A 13,508-nucleotide genomic window follows, 5' to 3' on the forward strand; every position below is an offset into this window, starting at 1 on the left:
CCGAGCAGTTACTAATGAGGAGTTCTGGACCCCAATCTTGCAGCTCTCACCAGTATCATATAACTGCATCCTGGAGATAACCAGAAGGCGCTCCTGAGCTTGTGAAAACAGCAAGCAGTTTAAGGACTGGCAGATGTCACAGAAAAAGAAGGGGCGGGGGAACAGCAGAGTCAGATGGCAGGGTGGTACACCACAAAGAGAAGCCTTCTAGATACAGGACAGTTGTATGCGTGAACCGTGGATACCTGCGTAAGACCTGTAGAAGATCATGCTTGTCAACAGCCCAGCATGGACTGAGCAGGAACATACAAAGCCCCACCCCAGCTGAAGAGCTCCAGGCAGTTAACTGATGGAGGAACACTGACTTTATTTTGGGGCTGGGGCATCTAATAGGCTGTCTGTGCCACACTGGGCGGCCTCATTAAAATAATAAAAGAAGACTAACGAAAGGAAATGAAAGGAATATAATGAAAATAGATATGAGGCTGAGAGAGACCTGCATTGGGGAGGGGTAGGGAAGAGGAAGGAGTGGCTAGGAACAAGATACATTGAAGTGTACATTTCAAAGACCTTAGGAAACAAAGTTTGGGTCCATCAACTTGCACATTTCCTCCTGGATGGAAGGGAGTAGGGGGGAGGGGGCTCAGCAGCTCCGGGCTACTGCCAGGAAAGATGTATCACTTTCCTCGATGATGTAGCCAGTGATAATTGTCCACGCTCCAGTACATACCCTGTAACCCACACTCATGTAAGCCACGCTAATTAAACTCAGTGGGTCACACGCAAAAGATTATGACAGTAGGAGGGGAAACTTGTGTGAAGAGGGCTTCAGTGGGAGAGGGAGCCGGGCTGGGAGAGGGTAATGGGGGTGTGGAAATAACTCAGATTCATGAATGAAGCCTCAGTGACTTCAAAGCACATTCACACAAAGAAACCACAGGTGGCTTGTATGTTTCAAGGCAGGGTTCCCGTGTGCCCAACTTTCTATCTAGCCAAAAATTGTAGATTCTTAAATTATTTCTATGCCCATTAGCTTCCAAATGAATGGGAGTAAAATGATTTATTTATTAAGCGTTAGCACAATTACTGGGCAATTGTCTAATTCTCTAACGCTGGACTGGCTCCTTCCCTGACTGTATTACCTAAATACTTGCTGGGCTTCTCCTGGGCTATTCTGCTCTACCAGCCTGTCCTCAGGGTCCATGTCCCTCGGGCACATGCTGCTGGCCCATCATTTCTAATGGGGAACTTCTGTTCTCTCTGTCGCCCTTCTTTTGCTCCTGGTTCCCGACCTGTGACCCTCAGCTCACTAAATCAAGCTCCTCCTCTTCTATTCTCCCACCCCCCATAAGTGGCTGCAATCATTTTATTTTAACCAATAATATAGTTTTAAACTGGGGAGCAAGGTTTACATACATCGCTTGGTGTGCATGAGGATCTGTTGGGGAGGGGGGTGTAACCAGATCTTAGAGGCCAGTATTCAAACCCTCCAGCCTCCAGCTCCCTCTGTTCGAATAACTAATGGTTTATGCTGTTCTGTGCTGGGGAAGGAATCCAGGGCTTGGTACACACTAAGGAAGCACTCCACCAACTGAGTTACATCTCCAGAAAAAGAGACCAATTATTCTGCAAGAAGACTCACCTCAGAGATGAAAATAATCTCCGATTCTTGTGTTGCCACTTCAATGTAGTGTGTGCTGGATCACATATAGCTGGCCTGCACATAAAAATATGAACGGTAAAATACTCATTTTGGAAAAAAAATATCCAGGCAATAATTACTTTGCATCATATAAATGATTCATTGGTGCTTCTCTTTTTATCTAAATTCAAAATAAAGGTCAGGGCAAAGGACAAGGAGTGGGGAACCAGGCCAAGCTTATCACACAAGAATTCACTCTTGATTAAATCCATACAGGATCTGAGAGGTTCTGCACAAACTACAGTAAGATTTGAATGCATGTCTAACACTAAATGCAACAGATATTTTTATTCAGCATATTTTAATACTTCCTAGTAGTCTATCAATTATAAGTAAAAGGCCTGTTTACATATCACCATGTACAACTGCACAGGAGTATTCAACCCAAGGCCTTTAGATAAACAAAGCAACCAAGTTATTTAAGTTATAGAGCATTATTTCAAAACTTCATGTTATTAAAATCACTGATGTTGTGGTAACATGGTATTATAAAACATATTTTCAGAGACTGGGGAAATAGCTCAGGTGATAGAGATGCTTGCCACACATGCATGAAGGACTGAGTTCAATCCCCAGCAGCACCCATGTGAGAGCTGGATACAGGCTAGTGGCCTCAGTAATGAGGATGGAGAGGAAGACTTGCTGGCCCGCCAGTCTCCCTGACTCAGGGAGCTGCTAGTCCAGAATCTCTGTGTCAAAAAGGCAACATAGAGTATTCAAGGTTGATACTTAATACACTACATGCACAAGCACACCACACATGCACATCCAAAGACTTTTACCATCCTCAAATTCTCACATTTCAAAATCGTGCTTTCATTTGTGTGGCTAGATATCAACAGAATCTACCTGCTTATGAATCTACAATTATATTACTAGTCTAAAAGAAAAATGAAACATTACTATAGTTAGTGAAAATATTAATGACTCAGGATCAATAACTAGAATCGTGAATGTGTTATACACCATTTTATATCATAAGGTTTTCCCCCCCCCCAAATAGCTTACAGCTCAGTGAGAAATACTGTCAAAGACAGACATAAATGCTCATTTTTCCTGGTAATATAACAGAGTATCAGTAAGAGGCTGCATGAGATTTGGCCTATCAAAGTCATTAACAGCTACTGCTACTCAATGTCTGAACCTTTCAATTCAAAGGTTGCAAAACGGTAACGTTAATCAGCCTGGAGCATAAGAAATAAGAGCCTTAGAGGCTTTACTCTGCAAAGCAACTGGCATGGAGCATGCGCTGTGTGGGTCCACAGTGGAGCATGCGCTGTGTGGGTCCAGAGTGGAGCATGCGCTATGTGGGTCTAGAGTGGAGCATGTGCTGTATGGGTCCAGAGTGGAGCATGCGCTGTGTGGGTCCACTCTGCTTGATTTTAACCAACCATGACAACAGCCCTGGGCAGGCAGCTCTTCAATTAGCCCAATGTGACAGAAGACAAACTGAGATGCACAGACATCAAGTCACTTGTCTAAAGGGGCATTAGTCACTGCAGAGCCAAAGGCAGCAAAGTCTGTCTGCAAATGCATGCTCCCATGGTAGGTCCTGGGCTGACTAAGTAGGTGACAGGGCCGCTGCATTTTCCGAAGCTGCATTCCTCAATACATGACAAGCTGACTTATGAGCTGTTATTCATGTTCCTTTCAAAGCCCATGCTTTTCCAGTTTTATCATTTACCAATAAACGTGTACAGAATTTCACTCTATGACTCTGTAGCCTACCATGCTTCTCATGAATACTTCAATATTTCCCAAACAGCTCCTACCATTAAAACCTCAGAAAGAAAGAATCGAGCATGTATCCAATTTTCCTTTTTGTAAACTGAAACAAACACTAAATAAGAGTAAGGTCTCATATGAAAGTATTCCAGGTTAAAAAAAAAGAGAGAGAGAGAGAGAAAACTTGGTGATTATTATAACAGAATTTGCAACCTCCCATGAGTATTTAAGCCGAAGAGCAGAGATCATCTATCTGATACAGAAAAACAACCTCAGGAGATTGTTACAGAAACACAACCCTGAGGAAGGTGGCATCAGCTGAACAGTACAATGCAAGAAACAGCAGAAAAGAAGTAATATGGAGAGAGACAGACAGACAGACAGACAGAGACAGAGAGATGGAGAGAGACAGAGAGACAGAGACAGAAAGAGACAGAGACAGAGAGAGAATGAGATGAACAGAAGGAAATAGGAAAGAAAAAGAACAGAAATTAGGTTTCAATCCTGGATCTTTCTACCACTTCTCCACCCATGTGCACAAATTTACACAACAGAGGGACAATTGAGCTACTCAAAGGGAAACTGCAATCACCTGCTGTTAGGAAACACCACAGAGCAAATGAAGCTGCTTCCACAAGCAGAGTGTGGGCATAAAGGATGGGTGGGAATGCAGAGAGACATATACATTCTATCAAAGAGATTCTTTATTGAGACTTTGACTAGAAGTCGATGTCAAAATGACCTCTGTGAGACTACTCACATGGTGGACACTAACTGAACATCTAGTAATATTTGGGCAATGACAATGAAATTACAGTCAAATCTTTTAGAAGCATTAATGTATGGGGCATAACAGACACTGCATTTAATTTAATATAGTTAAGGATTAAAATTTGCTTGACATTGTAAGGGAGGATATAAACAAATTTATAGCTGAGTGTGGTGCACCTGGCTATAATTCCAGCACTTGGAGGGTGAGAGATAAGGTCAAGAACAACCTGGGCTACATGGTGAGACCTTGACACAAACAAACAATGCAACAACCTGAAGCAGGACAGGAACAAAGCAAGATGGGCAAAGGATTAGCAACCACTGAAGCTACAATGGTCTGTTATACTATTCTACTATATATGAATATATATATATATATAAAATATATAATATATATATTCTACTATATACACATACATATTTAATGATATACTTTTAAAAAAACAAGAAAATATTATGTCAAAACTTGTACCTCACGAATAATAGAAACATTAAAAAACACTAATTTAAAATGTAACCAACAGATCCCAGAAGGTAACATACTTGTTTTCACTAAATAGCAACAGTAACCAGTGCCTCAGAGAGAAGGCATTTCTCATAATAGCTGGTTTGACAAGATACATTTCATTTGCTACTAACTGCTAATGTCTTTATTGGTAATAACAATACACCAAAATAGCAATTTCTCTGCAAAGTAATCATTGTTTAAAACTATCAGAAAATTGCCAGGCTCTAGGGGCTTGGTTCTGTTACTGGTTTTTTAAGGATCTGTTTTTATTGTTTGTCTAGATGTATACATGTATACATCTGTATGGGAGTATGTGTACATGTGAGTACAGGTGCCCACAGAGGTCAGAAGAGGGCGCTAGATCATCTGAAGCGAGAGTCACGGATGGTTGTAAGCCACACAATGTGGGTGCTGGGAACCAAATTTGGACCTTATGCAAATGCAGCAAGTGTTCCTGATCACCAAACAACCCCCACCCCACTCTCCTGTGAGTGTCATTTATTTCCAAAGTTTTTATTCACCTTTTATCGGCATGGGATACACTACTGAAGGACACAGGATGAACTAATTGGTAAATGATGCCTAACATTCTTCAAGACTGCATGATGGATATGTCCATTAAATTATTTCAAATTCTCAGGTGACAAGATGGAATTGAGCATAAATCGGTTAAAAAAAAGAAGAGTTTGAAGTTCAATTTTGGTTTTATTACCTTTGAGCTTTTTATTACCTCAAGCAAGTTCTAGATCCTTTACCCGCAAGTGAGGATGAAAACACCTTTCTTTCAGCCAGTATTGCAAGGTAGCATTCAATTTAGTAAGTCAGCATTCAGAGACCAGCACCAGGATTCTCACCATCTGGTGTGTGGTCATGGTTAAGTATAGATCATTATATGTATGAAACATCTCACATATTTTAATATTTTATATAAACTACATTATTCTGAGTGCCTAGTGTTAAATATTTAATAGCCAATTTTCTCATTGTCAGCACCTAGTTATTTTTTTGATATTTCACATTATTTTTATGCTAGCTAACTACAGACTCACTTCTAAAATGTCAAGAACACCATGGTTGTAAATGAACATCAAGAAACACATCTGAAATCCTTTTGCATATTGCAACCTAGAGTAGATTTTTCAGTAACCAACAAGATTTTGTCCTGTAATTTTACTGATCTAAATCATAGTCTATGCATAAATGTCACTAGAAAAATGTAAAGACTGGCTTCTGTGATGTCTGATTTAACTGTCATGTTCACACAACTGAGAGGAGAGAACTTCACCTGAAAAATTGTCTCCATGAGAGATCAGTGGTAGTGTCTTTGGGGCATTTTCTTCTTTATTGATAATTGTTGTGGGAGAGCCCAGCCCACTCTGGTGGTCCTGAGCTGTAAAAGAAAGTTATTTGAGTAGAAAAGAACAGAGTAAAGGAGGGGAGAATAGGGGAGAAGAAGAGAGAAGACAGGAGGGAGAACTGGTCACCAAGCAGATTTCCACCGTGGTTCCTGCCTCAGCTCCTGCAGGTGTCCCTGCCCTGCCTTCCTCCAACGACTAGACATCTAAGCCAACTAAAGCCTTTCCTCCCCAGGGTGCTTTTGGTCAGTGTCTTACATCACAGCAACAGAAAAGCAAGCTAGGATAGCTTCTTCTTCCAGATACCCAAAGTTACCATTTCAAAGTACCTAAGGTACCTAGATGAAAACCTATCCAAAAAATTCTTTGTACTTAGTGACCAGCCTCCTACTGTTAGAAATTCCTCACCTTCAGAAATAAAGTATCAGCCCAAAACAGCTTTCTCTGAGCCCACTTGACCTGACTCCTAGGGGCATTTCTATCATGTGGTAGCAACATTGTTTACAGATCTGTTTCATAGTCAGATACATGCCAAAAGGAGAGAACAAGACACAGCCATGTTTTCTTGTGATAAGAGTCCCTGCAGGATGCCTGGTAGCAGGAGGTGCTTAATAAATGCTTGGGGGATCCACCTATGAGTACATCCGCTCCAAGACTTGTGAGTCGAACCTGCTATGGATTGGACATGGTCTGACTGTGTCTCCAAAATGCTCACAGACAAGAGGTTTGGTGGTTCACCTTTAAGAGTTTAGTGGAAGTTAATTATGTCAGTGGGGTAGGGGGAGATTCCTGCCCTCAGTAGAGTTAAATGCTGGTTTCAGACGGGAGCTGGCTCTTCTCAGGAAATGAACTAGTGTGATAGCTGACTCTCTCTGCCTCCCTTTCCTGTTATACAATCGCTCTCACAAATCCTCCCATCGTAACACAGTTTGTCATAAGTCCCCCCACTGGGGGCTAAATCAAGGGGCTGTCCCACCTTGAACTCTAGAATGATGAACTAAGTAAGCCTCTTTATGTAGAAGGTGTCCAACCCCAGGGACTTTATTATAGCATTAGAAAAGACTCATAATACAAAATCAGGAGGCAGTGCATAATTAAATAGTCCATGTGGAGATCCACCAATCTGAGGCTAGGATCTCAGGAGATCTTCACCTGAGTTTCACCTCTGCCCCTCAGTCCACAGAGGCCACACTTTCTTCAGCTAATTCCCACTCAGAACAGTCTAAAGTCAAGGTCTCCTAGTCCCAGAGCACTCAATATGCAGCACTTACACTCGCTTTTCGTTAGTAAGAATATTTTCAGTTTACTCACAAATGCATACAATGTATTCCTGTGATCACCTTCATCCTCAGTTGCTCCCCCAACTCCTCTTAGGCCCACGCTACCTCCTCCCAACTTCATGCATTATTTTTTAATGGCCCAGCAAATCCAAAATGTGCTGTCCATATGGAGGGTGTGTCCATGCAGGGCAGCCTCACACATTTAGCAGGAGACACACCCTTAAGGAAAGCAGACTCCCCTCCCCCAGATAAGTCACCCACTGTCATTAGCTCTTCAGCTGGGGTGGAGTCTCGTGAGCCCCTCCCATTCCACTATATAATGCTGCCTGGCTTTATTGTGTGCAGGTCTTATTCAGGTCACTATATCCAAGCTGCTAATTCCTCGTAGCATTTTATACACTGGGAATTATGTCACACGCATGACTCTTGTAAATCATGTCCCCTTCTTAGTCACCCAGCCACCTGGGAGTACACAGTACTCTCATGCTATACTGAAGAGCTGAGGTCTAAGGAGGTTATAAAACCTGTTCAAAGTGACAAAGTCATTGAACGGGATCTGAATGACAGGCTCCTGAACATTGATAACTTTAGGTACCAGCGTCACTGTATTAAGGGAGACCTAGTTAGCTGTGGAGTACATTTCTGAGCACGCCAGTGAGCATGATTCTGGAGGTCAGTCTGCTGAGTGGGGTCCATCTTCCCTGATTGTAGACAGTCACCCTCCAGTCCACAGAAGTGTACATGGAAGACTGAGGTAGAAGAGTCAGTTCCAACTCTCTCTTCCATATCCAGGACGGCCATGTTCCCCTGCCTTTGCATGTCTGAACTCCGTATTCTCTGGCCTGGGCCTTCCCTACCAGACTCTCAGGAGTCCATAGTCTGAGATATTACAGCAATGGCTTCTCCTAATGCTGAGGCCTCTGGACCTGGACTGTCACAGCTAGTGGTGTCCTTGGTTCTCTGATACAAAGAGGCCCATGGTGAGCTGTCCCAGCCTCCAGCCTTGTGAGACAAATCCCTTCTCATCTGCCCCTATCTCCATAGCTCTATTGGCTGCTTCTGTCAGGGGACTTCTAATGCAGCAGTATACCAGTAAACAAAGCTTGTCACAAAAGCCTTTGAAGGTCCCTTGAGGTCATTTTAAGTGTTTTAATGAGCCTTTAAAAGACAACGTTAGTGTCCTTGTGGGAGCTGTCACTCTTCCTTCTCAGTTCTCTGACATACAGAGAACACTAGTCAGCACATGTAACTCTCAGGAGGCAGCAAGGACAGGGAATAGAAATCACATTCAAAGGAAGAAACCCTGGGATCCAAAGACTAGATAAACTCAAGTTAGTGGATATAGCACCTCATTTAATAAAGGTCTAGTACTGACTAAAATCTATGTAAGTCTTAAAAACTGTAGATCATGGGCCTGGAGAAATGGCTCAGAGGTTAAGAACATTTGCTGTTCTTCTAGAGGACAACACCCATGTCAGGTGCCTTGCAGCCTGTAACTCCATGGGGTCAGACCCTCTCTCTGGCTTCTGCAGGTAACTGCAGTCCTGTGCATATACCTGCACAGAGATACATAATTACAAATAAAAAATTAATCCTGAAAAAAAATCCTGTAGGTCACATGCAAGAACCCACACTAGATTAACTAGATAGAAAGTTCTGAAGTGAGGTACAAAGCTACCCCAGGACCTAGATGGCTGCCAGAACTCTGGCTAATGTCAAGAGAAACAGCATGAACTCAGGAGCGAACTAGTCTTTCCCAGGTTCTATCTCAGCTCTGTCAATTACTGCCTGACTTTAGGACACCCCCTAATCAACACGCTGAGCCTCCATTACCAGATACATAAAATAGACGGGGCCATTCTGCAGATGGGAAGTATGGTAACAGCTCACATGTCTACATATGAACATATCCATATCATAGAAAAGCAGGAAACATTTAAAAGTATATCCAGAGGCCTCTATGTTCAAAAAGAACTCCAGACAAGAAAGTTAACAGGGGAGAGAGGCTCTCGAGCTCAGAGGGAGCAGCAGAGCTGGACTCTCTTCCACCCATGACCTCTCCCAGGGGAGAAGGGTTGAAAAACTGTCCTGCACCAATGTGACCTGCACAGGCAGGCACCAGCCCAGCCTGCACTCAGGGACATGGGATCTGCTTTTAGAAAAGCAGGGGCTTCATCACATTTCCCTGACACCTTTAATAACTACCTTTGAATTTGCATTCTATGCATGATGTGATGTAACGGAACAACGATCAAAGCATCTGCTCACACATAACCCCCACTTCTGGACTCCCTCACATCAGGGTCTGTGCCTAGGGAGCACAGAGAGAGAAGAGTTGGGGTGGTGGGGTCATAGTCCTTTAGTTTGGCATACCGGTTACTTTTCTAAGTGCTCTGATAAACACAGCTTAAGAAAGACTGGTTTATTTTGCCTCACGGTTTGAAAACATCGTCTGTCATGGTAGCGAAGGTTTGGTGGCAAAAGGATGGAGCGGCTGGCCATGTTGCACAAGATATCAGGAGTCGGATGAGTGTTGGTAATCAACTCATTTTCTCACAGTAAGTTACCTTTGCATTGTCTAAGACTCCAAGCCATAGTATGGTACCACTCACATACTGAGCATGTGGCTTCCGTCCTATGGGATTAAATCTACAGGACACCCTGAAGGACACACTTGGAGATGGATTACTTAGGTGACTCTCTGAAGGGAACAATGACATAATATATCACAGTGAGTGTCTCAGGGAGGTTCTCTGACATTCCCAATTCAGATCCCCAGGAAACTCTGATGCTGTTGTTTGAAGATTGGCCACCAGCAAATTCGGTGGTCAGTCTACACAAGAGAATGACTTCCCTTCCCTGGGCTCTGCGTATTTTCATTTTGTTGCAGCCCTTCTACTTCTGTGATGACAATCACAGAACCTTTCTTCTGTGATGACAATGGGAGAGGGGTGTTGACTTACCATCTATCAACTTTCAAGGCAAAGGCCATGGGAAACCATGGGCTGCTCTAGACAGAGACCAATCGAACCACTCACATCATATTGTGGCTCAGGGATGATCGACATTTAGATTTAGTGACCAAGGAGATGGAAGGCGTCACCTACACAGTGCTGGTCACTCACAGAAACATCACTTATAAAACAAAAAGACCTGGTCCCTTCCTATTTCTCCCGATGGGATAGCCTAGACATCCTCTAATTCTTCCTCATTCCACCAGCCTTTAAAGTAATTAGCTGAAGGTGGACACCATCAGCAGGAGAGTTCAGCAAGCTGGCCAGTGGAGTACAGGTTAGCACTCGAGGACTTGCTGACCCCAGGTACTGCTCACAGCAAAATCCAGACAAATTCCCTCTTTCCTTTTCTAACGTGTAGTGTTGTTAGATGCCAGGCTCATTCCAAAGTCCTTTACATCCTTAACAATTTGATTTCTTACAAGTGCATGGTGATAAATACTGCTACTATTCTATTCTGGAGAGGAGGAAAACTAACAAATGGAGACTTCTGTATCTTGCAACTCAGTGGTTGGGACTTGAAGCTTGGGCAGATCATTACAAAAACAAGGCACAAGTGCAAGCCTGGGCATAGGAAGATCCCACACACAGAGTTAGTAAATAGTGCTTCCTGTGTGTGAGAGGCAGGGGCATGCTCAGTAGGTAAAGTACCTGCTACCCAAATGTGAGGAACTGAGTTTGGATCCCCAGCAAGCACATGGAGCATGCCCAGATCCTCAGCCCTGGGGAGGAAGGGACTCCAGCACTCTCCGGCCAGCCAGGCTAGCAGAAAAATGGCCAGCTCCAGGTTCGGTAAGAGGCCCTGTCTAAAAAATACTCAGGTTGGTGTACTGAAGGAAGTCACACAATGCTGACCCTTGGTGTCCATGCATTTAAGGATGAACACACACATACACACACACACACACACATACACACACAGAGACACACACAGACACACACAGACTCATTTGTGGACTAAATGAACACCTGAGCCATTCACTATTTTTAATAGTACATACAGAAGAAATGATAACTGCCTCAGCTGGCTCTAAGCACACACCTTTAAAACACCTCACTGCTCACCACAGGGTGTTCATCATTCAATATGCTCCAGGCCTCGTCTGAGAACAGCCTGGAAGAGGGAAGCTCACCCGTGCAAATGTGCAGACATCACAGAAGACACCGCAAAAGACCTCAGGGTTGGCCATCTCACGCCAGTGCGGAACCTCAAGCCTGGAAATGCCCATCCTCACCACAGAGGGCTGAGGCTGAGTTACACGGAGGACAGAGAGCCAAATGGGGCACACTCTGTGTTAGACACTGCAGGCCACTCAGAGCCTGGACTTTGTGACTTGACTGCTAACAAAATACAGGGCTCCATTTAGTCACCTTCAAACCCTTACACACGAACAAGATTGCAACAGTCATGATAAAGGGCTCAGGGAATCATCCAGACAGAGATTCTCAGTGAGGGAATGCTCGGATAGGTTGGTTGGTCAGTGGATGAGGGGGAAGCTCGTTTCATTAGTAGACTTGAAGTGAGAACACGCTTACTGTGGGCGTCACCATTCCCTGGGCTCCAGTCTGTGTACCAGTAAACAAATGTAGGCTGAGTACTAAGGATGTTTCTCCAGCCTTGAAGAGAAACATCATCTGCTGTTGGACTCAATTTTAGCTGCCAAGTGTGGCACTGTCTACCAATAATCCCAGCACAAGGGCGGCTGAGGCCGGAATAGCCGGGGTTCTGGGTTACACAGAGAGTTCAAGGCCAACCTTGGATCCATGAGAATAAAAGATAAAAGTAAACCACCTCTGGTGGTGTGGGGGACAAAAAGAGAAGGAAGAGATGGGAAGGGGGGAGGAGAGAGAAGGAGGGAATAGGAGAAGGGGAGAGGCAGTGGAGGAGGGGAGGAGGAAGGAAGAGAAAGGAAGAGAAGGGAGGAAGAGAGGGATCAACGGAAGAATATGGTTTTAGAACAACAAATGAACGGCTATGACAAATAAAACCGGCTAACCCTGCTACCCCACACCACAGTGATGACAGGCAATGTGCTCATGTTATACCACCTCGCAAAGCCACCGTGGCCATGAGTGATGGAACTGCAGAGCCTGCTGATATTTCTATCAGGAAAAATTATCCACCAGACAATGAGGCTAGCAAAGGTCTTTCAGAGGTAAGCCAGTCAATACCAGTTCCTTAACCAGGGATCTCATTTGGTGACACATCTAATAACATTTTGTTGGCGGTGGTTTTTATTTTTATTTTCTTCTCAAAGCATCAGTCACAGAATTAAACAGTCCCCGGCAGCTGTGTGTAGGGATTTGTTGTTGTTATTGCTGTAGAGGGCACCCTGTCTTTCTAGGCAGGCCTTGTGATCTGATCTGCAAAGTCTAACTTAGCATCTGGAAAGCTACTTCATATCACTACCTACGGACACAGGAAGACCCTGTCTCAAAACAATAATAATAATAAAAACCTTCCAGATGGCAATGTTTAAGTAATTAAGTTATCCCCACCCCCACCCCGCTTTCTAGAGTGCCCTATTCTTGGGCAAAACAAGTTATCTCGCCCAGAGTGATTAGTTCTGATTGCCAACCTGAACCACCCTAGAATTATCCAGAGATTCTCAGTGAGGGAATGCTCGGATAGGTTGGGAAGCTCTTTTCATTAGCAGACTTGAAGTGAGAACAAGCCTACTGTGGGCGTCACCATTCCCTGGGCTCCGGTCTGTGTACCAGTAAACAAATGTAGGCTGAGTACTGAGAATGCATGCCTTTGCTTCTCTCTGCTGTTCCTTTCAGATGGGAATGTGACTGGATCCCAGTACACCTGAGACTCCCTGCCCTGGAGTGATGGGTGGAGCAGGACCAGAAATTGTCAGTCAAATCCACCACCAATGTTTCTCCCTTAGGGTGATTTTTGTCAGGGCATCCTATCACAGCAATAGAAATGAAACTAGGATACTCTGGAGCCTGCAGTCCAGGTCCAGGATAATCTGGCCTCTCAGACTCAGGCGAGATGGACCTGGGGTGGGTCACATCCATCTGCTCTCAGGAGCTCCTGTATCAAGGCGGTCAGGGTAACAGTGGACGCTGTTCGGAAACAGCTTCCCCCAAGTCCCCTCCAAGTCCTCAAACAGCTGGGTTAACAGGGCTGTTTTCTTCAGCACT

The 13,508-nt window shown here is 44.1% G+C and overlaps 1 protein-coding gene across 3 annotated transcripts in view; it reads right to left on the minus strand.

The window, feature by feature from the left end:
* The window catches only part of Eps8 (epidermal growth factor receptor pathway substrate 8), a 169,930-nt gene that overhangs the window by 112,816 nt on the left and 43,606 nt on the right, over positions 1-13,508 (minus strand). For all 3 annotated transcript variants that reach the window (XM_052175169.1, XM_052175168.1, XM_052175166.1), the window contains one exon: positions 1,643-1,717. The gene's annotated coding sequence lies outside the window, so the exon portion shown is untranslated. Of the gene's footprint in view, positions 1-1,642; positions 1,718-13,508 lie in introns of those variants that run through there.

This window comes from Apodemus sylvaticus, chromosome 2 (assembly GCF_947179515.1).
Source record: "Apodemus sylvaticus chromosome 2, mApoSyl1.1, whole genome shotgun sequence".
NCBI lineage: Eukaryota > Metazoa > Chordata > Mammalia > Rodentia > Muridae > Apodemus > Apodemus sylvaticus.